Source organism: Lissotriton helveticus, chromosome 12 (genome assembly GCF_964261635.1).
Source record: "Lissotriton helveticus chromosome 12, aLisHel1.1, whole genome shotgun sequence".
Classification (NCBI taxonomy): domain Eukaryota; kingdom Metazoa; phylum Chordata; class Amphibia; order Caudata; family Salamandridae; genus Lissotriton; species Lissotriton helveticus.
Window position 1 is genome coordinate 484,108,795 of NC_136073.1, and position 17,425 is coordinate 484,126,219.

A 17,425-nucleotide genomic window follows, 5' to 3' on the forward strand; every position below is an offset into this window, starting at 1 on the left:
TCATCCTTTTTGGATGTTTCCATCATGTTATTGTTGTTAATTTTTTTTTATGTTAACCTTGTGTCAAATTAACAGTAATGAGAATTGAAAATACAAGAATTATTTGTAACATTTATATCACACATAACTTGAAGCTGTTCACTTCTACCAGTAGAACAACCTAGTGCAGTTCCCCAACCAACCCAGAGAAGAGGATTGTTTCCCAAATAGATGATGAAACATCTCAGGAATGCTGCAAAGAGCTATATTAAAGGTATATCAGTTGACACCCTGTAGGTTTTATTATTGAACACTGTGACGAGAACTCCACATCTTTCTTTCACGTTGCAATGAGGGGCCCTCATATTTTCACAGGCTTATTAGGTTAATTTATAAAGCAGGAAATCCATCAATGTGATTTTTTTTTTCGAGAGGATCTTCCTTTAGGTATAAGAGAATAAGATCTTGTGGGAATTTTCAGAAGTATTCACTTTCATTCCCGAGTGGTGAATGTAAATCACAAATAGTTTTTTATGTTTTGTTTTGTTGAGTGCCACCTATCAACTACAGAGTGCTAGAGCATACAACATGATGTATTAGCACAGAAGAATGTTCAAGTAGTAAACTCGAACTGGTTATGCAATATTGACTCAGATTCAGTATTCCTCACTCATTACACTTATTGTTGTTGCTTTCCAGGCAGAAGATACCTTGAGCAGCCCGGTCTTAATTGCTGCAGAGGTTCTGCCTGCAGATTACGGGTCAAGGCATTCTAAAGGCTTGGATTCTGTTGGCACTGTGACTTGTCTGCATGTTCCTGTCATATGAAGCCACTTATTGGACCAGGAGAGAGTTATATGTAGTTAACTTATATTTCAGAAGGATATCTGGATGGTGCAAAAGCTTTTGAATGTGGTCCTTGACTCTATCTAGTGAAAGCCAGAAAAATTCAAGGTAGGCTTCACATTGTGCTACTTTTGTGGTTTGAGACATATTCTGGAAACCTCATTCTGCCACCTTTTCAGTGAGACCGTCAGCTTTAATTGAAAAATCCTCATTAAGGGAAAATTAACTAATTTTCAGGATTTTGGTATTACCTCCAGTCTCGCAAAGAAAGATCTTCCCATCTAGCAGTGCATTTGAAAAAGGCATTTGGTGATTTTTGGATGATTGAGGAGTACCTTAGAAGAAGCTTTGCTTTCAACTCTGATTGTTGATCCTGAGCAGGTGGTGTGGCTCCACATATAAGGGAAGTCAGCTAATCACGTCTTTCTCCAAAATAAGTCTGATGGGCTATCGGTTGGAAATTATTTTATGTCATGTAATGTCATGGTAGTTTGTAAGATGTGCTAAGCACCCGGGAAAATGTGAAATGAGCTGTCTGAGAGTAGCCTATTTTAAAAGTCAGGTTTTCAATTGTTTTCTGAACTTAAGGAGGGCGTTGACTCTTCTGATGGAGAACGGATAAGTCATTCCAGATCTTGTGGGTGATTTGGAAGAAGGCACTCCCATTTTAGTGTGTCGGGTGTAGGGGCTGTGGGTGAGAAGCCATCTAGCCAGCCGTCTGGTAGGGGTATGGATGTGGATGCAGTTGTTGAGGAAGGCAGGGCCTAAGTGATGAAGAGCCTTGTAGGTGAAGGTAAATAGATTGAAGGTAGCACGTTGTTGGATGGGGAGCAAGTGGAGGTCTCTGAGGTGTGCTTGTAGATGTAGGCTCATGGAGGAAGGTAGAGTACAAGTCTTGTAATCACGTTTTGAACAACTTCGATTCTGTTGATGAGCTTGATGGTGATGCCTATGTGGAGGTAGTTACCGTAGTCTAGCCTACTGGTGATAAGAGCTTGAGCTACTGTCCTGCGGGTGTCCAGTGGGTGAAGATTTTCAGATTTGTCTGAGCATCTTTAGAGTGTGGAAGCATGCTGCTACCAACATATTGACGTGGCTGGCCATCAAGTTTAGGCTGTTGATTATTATACCCAGGTCCCTCCTGGCATTTATGGAGATGAATGCTGGTCACAGGGTGTCAGGCCACCATGCCGGGGTCCATAGAAAGGTGTGCTTACTGAACCGTTCCACTTTTGTTTTGTCGTTGTAGAGAATGAGGCAACTCCACTTCATCCACTTTTCTATGTTGCTCATGCACATTACAAATTTAGGTTGCGAGGTGGGCATGTCTTCCAGAAACAAGACTATGGGCGTCATTACGATGGCAGACGGACTTCCATCTGTCCGCCATCGTACCGGTGCTTGGGACCGTCCGCCTGTAATGAGGAGGTCATGCACATGAGATTATGATGCGACCGCCATTGGGGGAGGCACATCGTGTATCTCTGACATTGCGGAGGGTGCTGCTGGCTGCAGCACCTGCCACAATGTCCGAAATGAACTGTTTGCATCTCCCTGCACTACGTGGCAGGCACCACTCGGTGCCTGCCACCTGGTGCAGGGAAAAGTAGGGGGGTATCATAGGTATCCCTAGTGCACACCCACCTCCCCCAACACAAGGGGGGCCCACTACAGGCCCCCAAATGCAATCCCCGCCAGCCTGTGAATGGCTGTTACACCGCCATACACCGGCTGGTGGGGAGGCAGCATCGTAATATGGTGGATGGTGACTACTAGGCACCGCCATCATATTGTTGATGCAGGGTGGGTCCGCCAGGAAATCGTAATGATTGCCTTTGGGGGACCCATGGTGGACGGACTTTGCGTCTGCCAGCACACCACTCGCCATTGTAATTTGGCAGGTGGAGAAGTGCTTTACGAGGGCTGTGATGATGCTGAGGATGTGGGATCGAACAATGGAGGCAAGTGGAGCCATGTAGCCACGGATGAAGGTTTGGCTCAGGAAGGAGCCCTGTCGAACTCCAGAGATCTTGGTGGTTTCAGACTGAAAGGGGGCAAGGCTGACAATGTGAGAGCATCTGGAATTGAAGGAGGGTTTGCATTGTAGGGCTGAGATGGTGTTAAAGGCTGCAGTAATGTTCAGAAGGATAATGGCTGCCATGTCTCCCTTGTTGATGATGAGGCGTAAGTTGTCCGTGTCAGTGATGAGGATGTTCTCGGTGCTGTGGTTAACTCTGAATCCTGATTTAGAGGAGTCTCGAAGTTGCAAGCAAGGGGAGAGCCGACCAGTTTTTCAAATACTTTGTCTGGGTATGGTAGATGAGAGGTAGGCCTCTAGTTAGACATGATCATCGGGTCAGCAGAAGGTTTCTTAAGAAAGAGTCATATGGTGGCATGTTTTCAGGTGTGTGGGAAGGTGACGGTAGAGAGCAAGAGGTTGAATACTGAGGTGAGTGCCAGGCAGAAGTGGTCCAATCATCTTATGAATATACTGTAAGACCAGAGGTCCGGGGGTGCTCTAGATTTTACAAATCGCATTGCACGTCGTGCAGATTTTGGCCCAGCCCAGTAGCTGGGCTGTTTGGCCTTGTGTGGTGCTAGTAGCTGAGTTGAGTAGGTTGAGGGATAGGTTTCCTACAAATTGTACTATTTGTTCTGTCAAGATGACGAATTTGGGTTCAACATGTTTCTATTAGATCGATCGGCTGTAATCTTCCACTACTGATGTCAGGGAACTATTTTTTCTTTTGCAGGCTTCTATGGCATTTTTAGTTGTTTGACTCAGAGTGCAAGAACCCTCCTTTTCCTATTGTCTCTTACTTCTGCACTCTTTCTGTCCCAGCACATTGCTTCCTGCTTCATCTCACTCACAACCTTCTATCTGTATGTCTCTGTGGCCTCACACATGTTCTCCAGCCCCTCTCTTTTTCTTCCCGCTGACCAGCCTTCATATTTGGCCTACTCAACAATAATGGATTGGACAAGCATTAGTAAAGGCAATAGCGCCAGGCGGCTATCTTGAAATTATATTTTTATACTTTAATATAGCACTAATCCAAGATGGCATAACATTGCTTCAAGATGTCAGGTATAAATGTTTATTCTGCATCTCAACGAAATGTGATGACATCTTGGACTGATACAAAAATAATAAAGTGTTAACATGCAATTTCCTGGTGGGTATCCAGTGCTGTTCCTTTTGCCAGTGCTTACATGGGAAACAATCATTGGCAAAGCCAATATTGCCAGGCAGCGACTCACAATTCTAGAAGCATTAGCAAAGCCAGTAACACAAGCGAGGCCAAGTGGCCAACCAAATGCTTGTTCAATTTGATGCTTTGTTAATGGCCAGTACTCCAATGAGGAAAATCGATTGCAGTGAAGACTTGCTTCCTGTACCTCTGCGTCTATGTTATTTTCTAGGATTAAAACAATGCATTTAATTTACATTTCAATTGCTGCAATTACAATTGATGTTGTTTTGTTCAGGTGGGTACAGAAGTTGAAACTGACATGTAGCTGCAAAGTGATGGGTGTGGGAGGATGTGACAGACACACTGACAGGACTAGAAGATGTGATAAGAAAATGGAAAGCATGTCAATATACCAGGCTGTTTTTAAGGTTTTTTTATTTCTACGTGTCTGTTTGAAATATTGTATAAAATAATTATGGCAACATGGACATAGCAAAGGCTATAAAATGTAACCTCATGAATTCGGTGCTCTTGCACTTATCTTACAAAATCAGGTCCTATGAAGTTATTGAATCCCTCAGTAACTCTTAGCTATGTTCACAACAATCAGGCCATGGGTTTATGTGTGACTGAACGCCACAATTAAATATCAAATGTTCATGGGTTGCAGGTTCTGGCAGGAGGGCCGGGTAGTACCTGCATGTGCTATGCTAGCATTTCTCGGCCTCCACCCTATGCATAATAGAGAATAAGATGTCCGCCAGTAGCTCTGTTATGCACTGCCTCTCATAAGCCATGTGACAGGGTGACGGTGTCTGCTGATGTCAGCGCACACACACCCACATATTCACAATTCCCAAGGGAACGTATGTTCTAAATCCCGGCATGTATAAATTCCAGCATAAGCATTCTCGGACCTTCAATGAAACACTTGATAGTACACATCCCAACATGCTTGGTTCTGTTTGTAATAAAAACGGGACTGGCTGAAAGCCACTAGCATGAAAATGCTTGACAACTATGCTGATGACAGCAGAACTGTAAAGCAGTAGAGTACATATAAATGTATGTCAGCATCTATCGTTGAAAAAATCATTTAAGCGTGCCATTTACTTGTATACTAAATAGGAGGGAAATATTATGATTTAGTAGTTTTATAATGGATTTTTAAAGGTGTTCATCATGCATTGCCATGGGCAAAGGCAACTGTTTTGAATGTATTATGACAAAAGAGTTTCAGGTAGATTCATGAAGCCAAAATCGGCTCGCAAAGGGCCAGATTCTGAGAATCTGGCCCTTTGCGAGCGCAATTTTTGCATTTGGGATTCATTATCTCAAATGCAAAAATCGCAATTATAGAAATTGCTAAATTGCGAAGAATCGCATTTAAGGAATCTCAATATTTACCGCGAAGTGTAACTTCGTGGTGAATAGTGAAAACTTAGAAAAATGCACTTTAGTGCATTTTTCTAAGTTGTATGTTACACACACATGTCCTTTGGACATGTGTGTGCGCAACACCACAGTACATTTGCATTTCAGGGGTGCTACAGGGTGTCCTTTGGACACCCTGGCACCCTTGAAATCGCTTCCTTATTTGCGATTCGCAAATTGCAAATCGCAAATAAGGAATGACTCCCCATTCATTCCTATGGGCCTTTAGGCCCATAGAAATGAATGGGAAAGCCATTCCTTATTTGCGATTAGCAATTAGCGAATCGCAAATAAGGAAGCAGCAGAAATCGCAAAAAATATTGCGATTTCTACATGAATCCCGTTTTGCGAGTCTTTAATAGCGATTCCTTAATAATCACTATTAAGGACTCGCAAAACATAACAATGATGAATCTGGGGGTTTGTTTTTAACCCCTTCGATGCTTATGACGAGCACAGCTCGGCGCTCGTACGCTGATGACGAGCTGAGCTCGTCATGTAACGCGGCTTTTTGAAAAACGCCGCACACAGCGGGAAAACCGCTAGCGCGCATGCGGTTAAATTATTGAAAATCGGAATGGTATTTTCTTAATCAGTGGTTCTTAATTTTTTGACTTCTGTGGATCCCCTCCTAATCATTGCGGGAGTCCGGGGACCCCCACTGAATCACTGATGAAATCCGGAGACCAACATTGAGTCATTACTGGAAGCCAGGGACCCCCGCCTATGCATTTTATTTTATTTGAACTCATCCTACATACTATAGTTTGTTTGATGCACTTGCACTGCTCCCACAAATCAATCTGAGGATAATAGCTTAATTTGTAACTTTCATTTTAAAATTCCTTCACATTTTCGGACCGTTTAAACATTTTCTATTGTACATTTTGCTTCTTATATACACTTTATTAATCTGTTAATATTATTTAATTTTCTAACCTGTTGAGGACCCTCTGAATAGGCTTTGGTGACGCAAAGAGAGTCCTGGCCCACAGGCTAAGAACCACTGTCTTAAATATATTATTTACTATCACTGGCAACAGTAGAACTGGTAATGCTTTTACTGATTGCAGGTCAAAAAGGAAAATGATTGCAGTTATAATGGCCATGACTCGCACCTCAACCAGGATGGTATTTGGAAGTACATATATGTCTGAACATCCTAAATTGGGTAAACTCTTATGCCTCTATTACTACTTTCCCAGAGTGGTATCCCTGTACAATTCCCAACCTGTAAATTCTGGGTTCGGAAATATTGGACCCCATTTGCAGCATTGTGGATCAACACCCGGAAAAAGTGGGCAGGGGCTGCAGGGCAGAGGGTCAGATTGCCCCCATACCTGCTCACCCAGACACCACAGGGGAGCAGACAGTGCTCCCTCAGTAAGAATACAGCCTACATACACCCTAGACAGCATCTCTGGGCATACCCTCCTCTCACTGGCATTTCCACAGATATTAACCACCTCCTCAGAGCAGGTGGTACAAATCTGCATTAATCATCCCTGAATTGGATAAAAACTGTGACAAATAACACAGTCATTTTGGGTCCAGCAGTTCATTTCACATTCTGGGGACCTTAACTTAACATTTCTACTGTTTCACGGGGAGATAAAAGAGTGAATCATTAGCTCAGGCCCTTTGGGCATAACAGGGAATTCATAATGGAGGCCTTAATGTGCTCTTGTGGCACTTGATTTGTTCTTACAAAAGGCTACAGAAAATCCCCTCTCTTGCAAATTTTAGATTCTTTTGTAAAACACGTTACATATATTTTTTTGTTAATTACACTTAGACTTCATATCACAACATTTAAATTATTAACATTCATTCATAACTCATATCTGCCAGAAAGTACCTATGGTTTCTTACTCAACATGTGCTATGGGGGATTCTGAAGTATTTTGTAAGGAATCTAGAGATTCATAGGACAAGTAAACGTTTCTTTATGGATGTGAACAAAATGGCTAAATGGTCCTCTGAAATATTGCTTGGGCAGCTTTAAATCAAGTCAATAATGTCCATATAAGTAACAAAATGGTTACTTTTCTCACCGAATGGCCCTCATCAGAAGTTGGACCTTATTTCTGGGTGGTAATAATGAACCAGGCATTACAGTTGTTAGGGGCATCAGTAATACGTGGTCCATTATCACTGGAAAATTACGAGTAATCCCCCATAGGACCATAAGAAATGCCCTTACCAAAGTTGAATACTACATTTAGTGGTTAACCTGTCTTTTAATAGCATTCGAAGACTATTTTATGCCAATTTTAGTATTCAATAGTGTTCTTTTTGGGAAGGCTAGTGCATGAAGACTACTGATATGTGAGTGGTACTTCTTGAATACTAACAGAATACTAAGCACATACTTATTTGTAATCGCATAGTCTTCATTTACAATGCAGAACATTTAGTGAATACAAACAATTTGAATACGACTGGACTATAAACAGACTACTTTTAACAATCTATTCAAGCTGCATGCTGAATGGTAGATCGGTGCCTTTTTTATTACACTATTTTGATGCCTTATTTATTATACTATTGTGGTGTTTGTGTAGTGTAGGGTAGTGTTTTATGGTTTAGGGTAGTGCTGGGGGGTCGTGCAGGGTAGTGTTTAAGTGTGGGGACCGGACTGTGGGTTGGGGGAGGGTCATGCTGGGGTAGTGTTTTAGGGTAGTGTTGTGGTTTTTTAGAGTAGTGTTTCAGGTTTCAGGGTTTAGTTCTCGGGGTCGTACAGGGTAATGTTTGAGTGTGGGGACCGGACTGGAGTTTTGGGGAGGGTCGTGCTGGGGCTAGTGTTTAGGGTTTAGGGTAGTGTTGTGGTGTTTGTGTAGTGTAGTGTAGGGTAGTGTTTTAGAGTTTAGGGTAGTGCTGGGGAGTCGTGCAGAGTAGTGTTTGAGTGTAGGGACTGGACTGGGGGTCTAGGGGTCATGCTGGGGGTAGTGTTTTAGGGTTTAGGGTAGTATTGTGTAGTGCAGGGTAGTGTTTTAGGGCTCAGGGTAGTGCTAGGGGGTCGTGCAGGATAGTGTTTAAGTGTGGGGACCGTACTGGGGGTCAGGGGAGGGTCGTGCTGGGGGTAGTGGTTTAGGGTAGTGTTGTGGTGTTTGTGTAGTGTTTTAGGGTTTTGGGTAGTGCTGGGGGGTCATGCAGAGTAGTGTTTGAGTGTAGGGACCGGTCTGGGGGTCGGGTGGTCATGCTGGGGGATAGTGTTTTAGGGTAGTGTTGTGGTGTTTGTGTAGTGTAGGGTAGTGTTTTAGGGTTTAGGGTAGAGCTGGGAGGTCATGCAGGATAGTGTTTGAGTGTAGGGCCTGGACTGGGGGTTGGGGGTCTTGTTGGGGGTAGTGTTTTAGGGTTTAGGGTAGTGTTGTATAGTGCAGGGTAGTGTTTTAGGGTTCAGGGTAATGCTGGGGGGAGCCCCCTGAAGAGACATCAAAACAGTCCCCCCCTGCGCAAACCCCCCCTGCGCAAACCCTGCGCGACCGCAACCCCCACCCCCCGTGTGCGGACCAACCCCCCGCGTAGATCCCACACAAACCCTCCCTCCCTTCCACCGCACCGCCCCCTGCGAACCCCCGCCGAAAAAACACCCACTGCACCCCCCCCATCCCAATCATTGCAGTTAGTATTTAGATGCTGCTCACAAAGAATACCACTAGTCTTCAAACAGTGGTCGCAATCAATGAGACTAGCCTTCCTTTTGCTCTTGAAATAGCACAAGAGCTGCAAATAAACCCTAACAGAATACTACTAAGCTTCAAATACTATTCTTCTAGAATACTACTAGTCTTCTTGTAGCAATCAATTGAAGTGTTCATTATGTATTTGAAGGGTAGTTGAGTAGAACTAGTATTCCCTCATTTGCATATTTCGACTTGTGGGCATACTACTTAGTCTTCATGCATACTAAATAAATACTATATCTTAATAGTTAATGAATAGTAAATGAATACCGCTGTAACCACTGGAATCACACTAAATGAAGATCTTCCATTTTGGTGAGGGTGGGCACAACATGAGAAAACGGGAATTAGTAGCCTACTTTTCACACATTTGTACAACATTCTGTGTTGTTTTCTGGCCAAATATCCGCATGCTTCTAGCAAGAGGCTATGTGGCCACAACTACTACAAATCTAGCAATTCCTGTTTCGTCTGAAAATATGAGCATTCCTCTAGATTGGGAATTTGGCCACCAACTGCTAAAAAGTTATTGCTTGGGATTAAGTTGTTGCATAATTTAACACTATTTTATGGAATCTTACATCCTCTTATCTTTAATTTTCATCTCATATCAAGCTTCAAAAGAGTTCAGGTGGGATTTTTGGAATTAATGATGGGCCCTGATGGATGTCTATTTATGCCTTTGAGAATTACTTTTGATCTAATTCCTCCTATTTCATCTACAACATCCAATTCTTTATGAAATGCGGTGTGTGTTAACCCTAGATAGGCCCACTACACCTATCTACTGTACGATAAGTAATGCTTTCTTTCATCAAAGAAACAGTCTGCAACCACTTCAAGAAATAAAGACCAGCACAAATAATACCAATGCCTGTCAGTGTCCCCAATCTCAATAAAAAATAATAATTCTAGCAATATGAAAAGACTTGGACCAGGAAGAAAGAATCAGAATAAAAAAATACCAGTAAGTAATTGAGGCATTACCTCCCCACACTGCAGAGAGGCACAAAGGCTGTGGTACAAGCTAAGTAGATGACCACCACAGGGTGAAAACATAAGGAATGCAGCCGAACCTCAGAAGAAGTAGCATGATCAGGAAAGAAAATGGGAAGCACAATTTCCTGAGAGAAATAGAAAGAGGAGCAGATGTAGCGAATACATCTCGAACCATGCCTAATAACTGATCAATCTGTAAATGCCCTATGAAAAGGAGCATGGTTAATCAGAGTCCCCAACTCACCTGGTCCAAAGGCCAAGGAAAAGGCTACTGGGCACAGAATCTTGAAGAATAACAACCTGAGAAAACAGAAATTGAAACAACCTAAATGAACTGCCTGTAAGATCTCCAACACTAGTCATAGTTCCCACACATGAGAAAAAGACTTACTTTGAGTGGGGGCAAGCAAGACATTTTGTAACCAAAGGATCAATGTTCTAAAAATCTTCTAGGGCTTACAATAAGGCCCAAATTATGGCCATTTGAAAAGACAAATTGAAGAAGAAATGCACAGCTGGAAGTCCAGAATAAGGGAAGATTCTCATTCCCAACATTGCATCCTGCTCTAGACCACTAGGCATAAACGTTGGTTCAACCATAGGAATATGCCTTTAGACTGCCAGATGGTGACATGCATGAACTGCAATCTTTTGAGACATAGCATCTCAGCTCCAGCCAGACAGTTGAATTCTCTGGGGGGCATTTGGTACCAGAACTGGAAAGCTAAGTGGACAAGGAGACAGGGGAAGGACTGACTGCAGCAACAGGGAAAAGTACCCTGTTCAATTCCTTAGACTCACTGTAAGGATGACCTCCACCCACTCTCTTTGAATTTTTGATAGAACCACAGAATGAAGGTTGTGGAAATTCATAGAGGAGATTAAGAGGCCAAGGGGATAGAAGTACATCCAGTGCTCATGCTTCTGGCTCCTGGTACAGGATGCAGAATAAAGAAAGAACTGCATTAGCTCTCAAAGCAAAGGGTCAAGTGCAGGAATGCCAAACCATTAACATATGACCATGAAATCTCATGACAAATAAAAACCCTTGTGAGGAGTGGAAGACCCAGCTCATAAAATTGACTCTCCCGTTATCCACTCTCCAGATATGGACTCCTCACAGTTACAATAAATGAGTCAACCTGCCTAAATCTTGGCTTCTACTTCAAATAGGGACCTTGAGGCAGTCTCCATGATGGTGAATGCATCAAAACCACCAATACCTCTTCTTGAACTAAGAGGAGAAGGGTTTGGAGATGAAGGAGGATGGCAGTCCACTCACTCCAGCTTAAAGGCCTTGACAAGTCCCTATGAGAACATTGACTCTGAGTTGAGAGCTTCCCCAAAGTAGCTCCTGAACCTGACCCAAAGCATCCAAGGTGATAATCACAGAACTTTAAAGTGCCACTGGATTTCCTCAGAATAGAGAATGAGGAGTTGTCCTCCAGAGTGGGTCCCTGTGGATCATCAGAGTGACTGGAATATGAGTGCCTCGGTTAGAGGAGATGGATCCCAATGATGCAGTATGTGGTGAGCCCCAGATATAGAAGTAAGTGTGGCCAGTTCTTTACAAAGTTGTAGATGAAAGAAGGAGAGGAACAATGAACCAGACATCATGATCAGGTAGCAGCCTTTTGCAGAAAAAGAAGAGAGTGGGGACAGAAGCCCTCATCGTGTCTACCTAAGCCTCAACCGGCCGTGTGTGGGACAGTGCCACCCTTCAAATTGAGCCTCAGATGTCTGTGCAACGTAATGGCAGGAGCCTCATAAAAACACCAAATATATGAAAGGTGGTGGAAGGAATGCTTGCAGATAGTCTAAGTTGCTAGCAATCACTATGGGGAGGATTCCAAACCATCATTTTACCCACTGTGCATCTCTAAACAAAAGCCTGTACTTTGCAGATCAATGCTGACCCTGGAACAGTCAATCCAGAACTGCCATTTGGGGCACCCACTAGAAGGGAACAGAAACAACCCCATACCGGTTTCAGCCTTAAAAGGCCTCATCAGTGATGCATAGCTTGAATCACGTGGCAATACGAGGGACCCACATCCGGGCATACCCAAAGATACACAGTTCATAACAAAACATGATAGGAGGAATGCTTGAATATAGCCTATGCCATTGGCAATGTTTTTTCTCACTATCATCCCAATCTGTCATTTCTTTACCCTCCCATGGCATAACAGGCACTCTAGATAGAAGCCCACCTTGTGTAAATCTGTTATGCAAATCAGTACTCATCCTGCACCTCAAAGTAACAGTCCATCACAGACTACCAATGTGTATCCAGAAAATCAGAAATGGGAGGGAAGGTCTATTTTAAGTCCTTTGCAGATCACCTCAAGGATCATATACAGAATCAGTAGAAGTTACCAAAAAGGCTCAAATGGGACCACCCACTTGGAGTGGATCTTTTGAACCTGTTAGGTTCACAGGAGGCTTGATGAGGGCTGTGTAGAGTTCTTCTGTTCACTCTTCTTGAATAACTGGTGCTTATAATTGAAGACTTGCCAGGTAAACCACAATGGAAGGAAGCTTTATGTCAGGCAGAATATGAAGCTTAAGAAGATTGGCCACCTTCTGAATAGATTTCACCTTAAAAAGAACAGTGTGCTCCTGCACCTTAAATGGTCCATGTATCATGTCATCCTCTTGGAGGAGAATTTTCATGATGGAATTATTTCCTGTCCCTTCTGCCTTCCGGTCACTGAACCTCACTTGACGAAACGCCAGAAGAGATCATCACAACATATATATGATTTTTGTTTTTCAAACCTAGCCCGGACTTCCATTTTATTCAAAAGATAGGAAGAACCTGAAACCTGTTGCATCACAAAAGGTATATGATGGATGTCCTTTACCAAAGTATGTGAAGTATAAGTAACCCAGGTACCTGCTCAAAGAGTGAGATAGAGAGCAGCTTAAGTGTGAGAGACCGCAGCTTTGGCAAACCAGTCAGCAGTATCATAAAGGAGAGGCATCTTCGGGGATCATAGCAGACAAGCCCCACAATGACTGCATGCATGGGTTCCACAATCACAGTTGGTTGAAATCTGTTTATGGACAATCTAGGGGGTAAAGCATAATACATATTTGGGTACAAAATTGAAAAAGAGATGTTTCCCAAATTATTTTCAATACAAAACCAGAGTATGGACACATTTGGAGTGCTCGTAGGTTATTTCTTCAAACTGCTTTTATTTTTTTTAGAAAGAAAAAGAAACGCCAAAAACATTTGGCCATTTGTTTGACAGGCTGAGTAAAATTATGTAGCCCTCAAATAATATTGCACCAAGAATAAAAATCAAAACGCTTTTTCTATCACCAAAATGCCATTCTATCACTATAGTGTGTGCATTGAAAGGAAATGAATCCCAATTAAATGATTACAGGTCATTATTTTGCAAAAAGGACCGTTAAAAACAGGATTCTTGCACAGTTTAACTGAGAATCCCATAGGTAAAATAGTCTCTTTAACACCAGTGAAGGTGCAAATGGCCTCTCACATTTATTACAGATCATGTATTAAGAAACAAGCTATGGCAAATCCTTCAAATTTTTGATGGAGGATACAATACATAGCATAACAGGCATCAAATGACATATATCTGATGGATAAACCAGGTGTCTGATTTATGAGATGCTTTAGCAGTTGCAAACCCAGTGATTTGTAATATCACATGGTTTGCAATGTCCTGGACCACTTTTGTGAGTCTGAAAAGTGTTTCTGCCTCACAACAGTGGCTCTGCAACTCATTCCAAATTGCAATTAGGAAGGGGAATTAAAGGGGCTACCTCTTCTGACTCAACTGAGATGTTTTTTTGACTTACAAAGGGAACGCTTTCACTCTAGAACTAATTCCACTTTGTGAATCATGTCAGCCGTCCTCAGGTGGGACAGAGAGTAGTTTATGGTCCCACTGCATGGCACCCTCAATATCTTCCAAACAGAAACCTTATTTTGTTAAAGCAGCACCTGTTCTTTTTAGGGACATAGGATTCTTTAAAAAAAAAATTGTTTAGCGACAACAGAAGTCTTCCGTTCAAGGAGTGGACTGGCAGTGTCCGGTCCGATCAGCCTCTGGGGGTACAGAGTAAAGAGAGCACCGGGAGCAGAGGTCACTCTTTCCCCCACCCCCACCTCCAATTATCAATAACTATCAACATTAAATAACCAACAACGGCATGAGATCCGGCAAAGAAAGACGTTCTGTCACAAAAGTGATTACCAGCAGGAAAAAGAAAAGTGCGATCTTAAAAGAACCAACTAAAACTCAAGCCACCACAACAACAACACTGGGCACTGAAAATACTCAACTCCACAAGGATTCTGATACATTGGTGGAAATTGGGGAAGTACTAAGTACATCATCATCAAACCAAAAACGGCAACAAAAGATCTACACTCAACCCAAAATATATTCTAAATTTTCCTTTGTTAAAGATGCCGGAGCAGTGCTAAATCTCAGCATTAATAACCAGTTGGGCCTCCCCTCCCCTCTGCACCTGGCAATAGACACAGTGACAGCCTCACAAATGAACACCTTAACTTCAGCAATCCCAACCCCTGCGGAAACAGGGGGCAGTGTAAATCCTGGATTCAATACTTATCTTGGCAACAAAATCAACGACAACAAAGGTAGGGATCAAGGGACTGAATGTGCCGACTGGAAAAACGGAAAAAGCCCTTCAAACAACTGCGGGAAACAGATCAAAGAAATTACCCTTCTGATGGGACCATCCAGAAAACTTCTACTTCAATTTCATTAGAGCCGGAAATCAAAATACGGCCCCACCTATGTCCAGATTTTTTCCCATCCATAACTTCCGTATCACCCACTGGATCACAAACTGATGAAGCTAACCCCAAGATCATCTCTACAAGAACTATTGCTTCAGACCTTTGCTCAACTAACTCAGCTGTGGTCTCCTATCCACAATCAAATTTGGGATCCTCTCATGACCCCCAAGGCAACGTAATCGCAAGTCCCATCAGACTCTTCAAGGACAAAGGGACCCCGGACCCAGCTCCTGGATCCATCAGCTCTAATGATTCCGCCGACAAGAACACCAAATTCAAGTCGGAATTGTCAACATCACCAATCTGCAGCCCACTTCCAGTCCCGGGGGCTCCAGCAGCTGTCGGCAGGCCAGGGGAGGCCTGGGGAATCGAAGCAGAGGATCAAGTCCTCGCATTAGACAATGCTCCTGTTCTTTCCAGCGACGAATGGGAAAATCTCGTCACCACATACACTTCCGCGATCAAAGGCGAAACAGGGGTCCAAGATCCAACCTATCCTATAGGGAAGTCGAAAGAGGAACCTCCAACAGCCGAGAATGCACTTTGGGCCCCCTTGCTCAATACAATGCAACTTACAACAAAAGCTATGGAGTACCACTCCGACAAGATGGATATACAGCTAACTCTTCTCAACTGCCTAGCCCTTCATGTTACAAGTATTGACAGGAAGTTATCTGACCTGAACAACTTCATCTCAAAGGCTCAAGCCGAAACATCGATAATTCCACCAAGCTGTCAGTGTTACCTAATCATTGACAAACTTGCATCACTACCCACGGTGATGGGCGACCTTTTAATGGATTTTTAAAAAAACATCAATACAATAGAACCAACTGTTCTAGGTAAACCAATTTTTAAACAAACAGGATCTCCTAAAAGTACCAGGGTCCTAATCTCCGAGGGAAATGATAAGCTACCTCCATCAGCTATGAATAAATCACTCCAGGCTTCTTCTCCAGCTGTGTCCAGAACCGACCCTCATTCGAGAGAGGCAGTTACAATCACCAAGCTAGTCAAGACGACCTAGGAAGCCATTGCAGGGGCAGAACGAGTATCCAATCAAGTCCCATCTGCATCAGCAGAACAAACTTTCCAAAACTACCTCGACCGTTACAGGGATGCAACATCTACAAAAAACTGTCAAGTCAACCAACTGAAGGAGACTTCCCGCCAATCAAACCCCAAAACTCCAAACAATGGCGAAAACAGAGGAGGAAAGGGAGGAATAACACTCCTCCAATTAACGCTTTCTTCCAAGCTGTTAATGAAGTTCCTAGTTAACCGATACTAATTAAAAGAGTACGGAACGACCCACTAACTCCTCAGCCTAAGGCTACCACCATCCCATCCTCGGATCCAACGGTTCAAGATAAGGCAGAAACTAAACACTTAATGGAACCGAAACAATCCGTGATCTCCAACACGGCAGATCTGGCAGCAAAAGATCTGTCTCCACCAACTAAAGGTGAATTTCCCACTGCCTCTGATGCAGCATCAATGACTGCCGACAAGTTAGGAGGTCCGGTAAAGTCTAAACCAATAATGGAAATAGCAACAAGGGGAGCCTCAGCTGGCCCAACCATGAACAACACAGCAAGTTGGAACAAAGAGCCAAACGTCGATTCAGGAAACAGTGACGGCCCTGTAATACAGTCATTCTGCTCCCCAGAGGAGTTAAAGGCACTCTCGCACCTCGTCACCTCCTCAGACAGCCTACGACGGGCTCCTACCCAGTCAATACTCTTCATCCCTGAATACAAATCTAAAGGTCGGGGCGACATCCTCAATAGAGGGAATATTCTTCGAATATTAACCGCCATTAGTAATCTGACAGGGATTCAATCACAAGACTTAGTATCCGTCGAATTTGAAACCTTCAAAAACCTCTCGGACCAGGAAGCAACCAAAACTATCTGGGTCAACCAGGAAATAACAGCGAAAATTCTTAAGGAGAAGCCCCAACTGCAAGCTTGGGGGATTCGATTATACCCTCATCATGAAGTGGGATATCCAGAACCCCTTCTTGGTCAAATTCATAAACCTAAAGTCGACAACACAAAAAATAATGCCTATCTTGGTCCTTGTAATTCCGTGCTCAAAGGAGCACGAAGTTCCTCTATCGAGGTATCGCAAAACAGCAGAGCAACCGCTCCAATGGGTCGGGATGAAAGAGGAACGGAATCTTTAAGCGACTGGTCCTGGATCTCGAGAACAATAAATATCAGACCTGAGGCTCACAGACAGATGGAAAATAATATAATAAACTCCTCGATGTTAAAATTTTGCTCCTGGAATATAAACGGCTTAGGTGCAAAAACTTCTGATAATGGATTATTATTGTATCTTCAGCAATTTGATATAATCCTATTACAGGAAACATGGCTGGAAGAGCCTTTTCACCTACAAGGCTTTAAATCATACCATCTCTCAGGGACTAGAAACTCAAAATTTGGACATTTAAAAGGCAGGCTCACAACCTA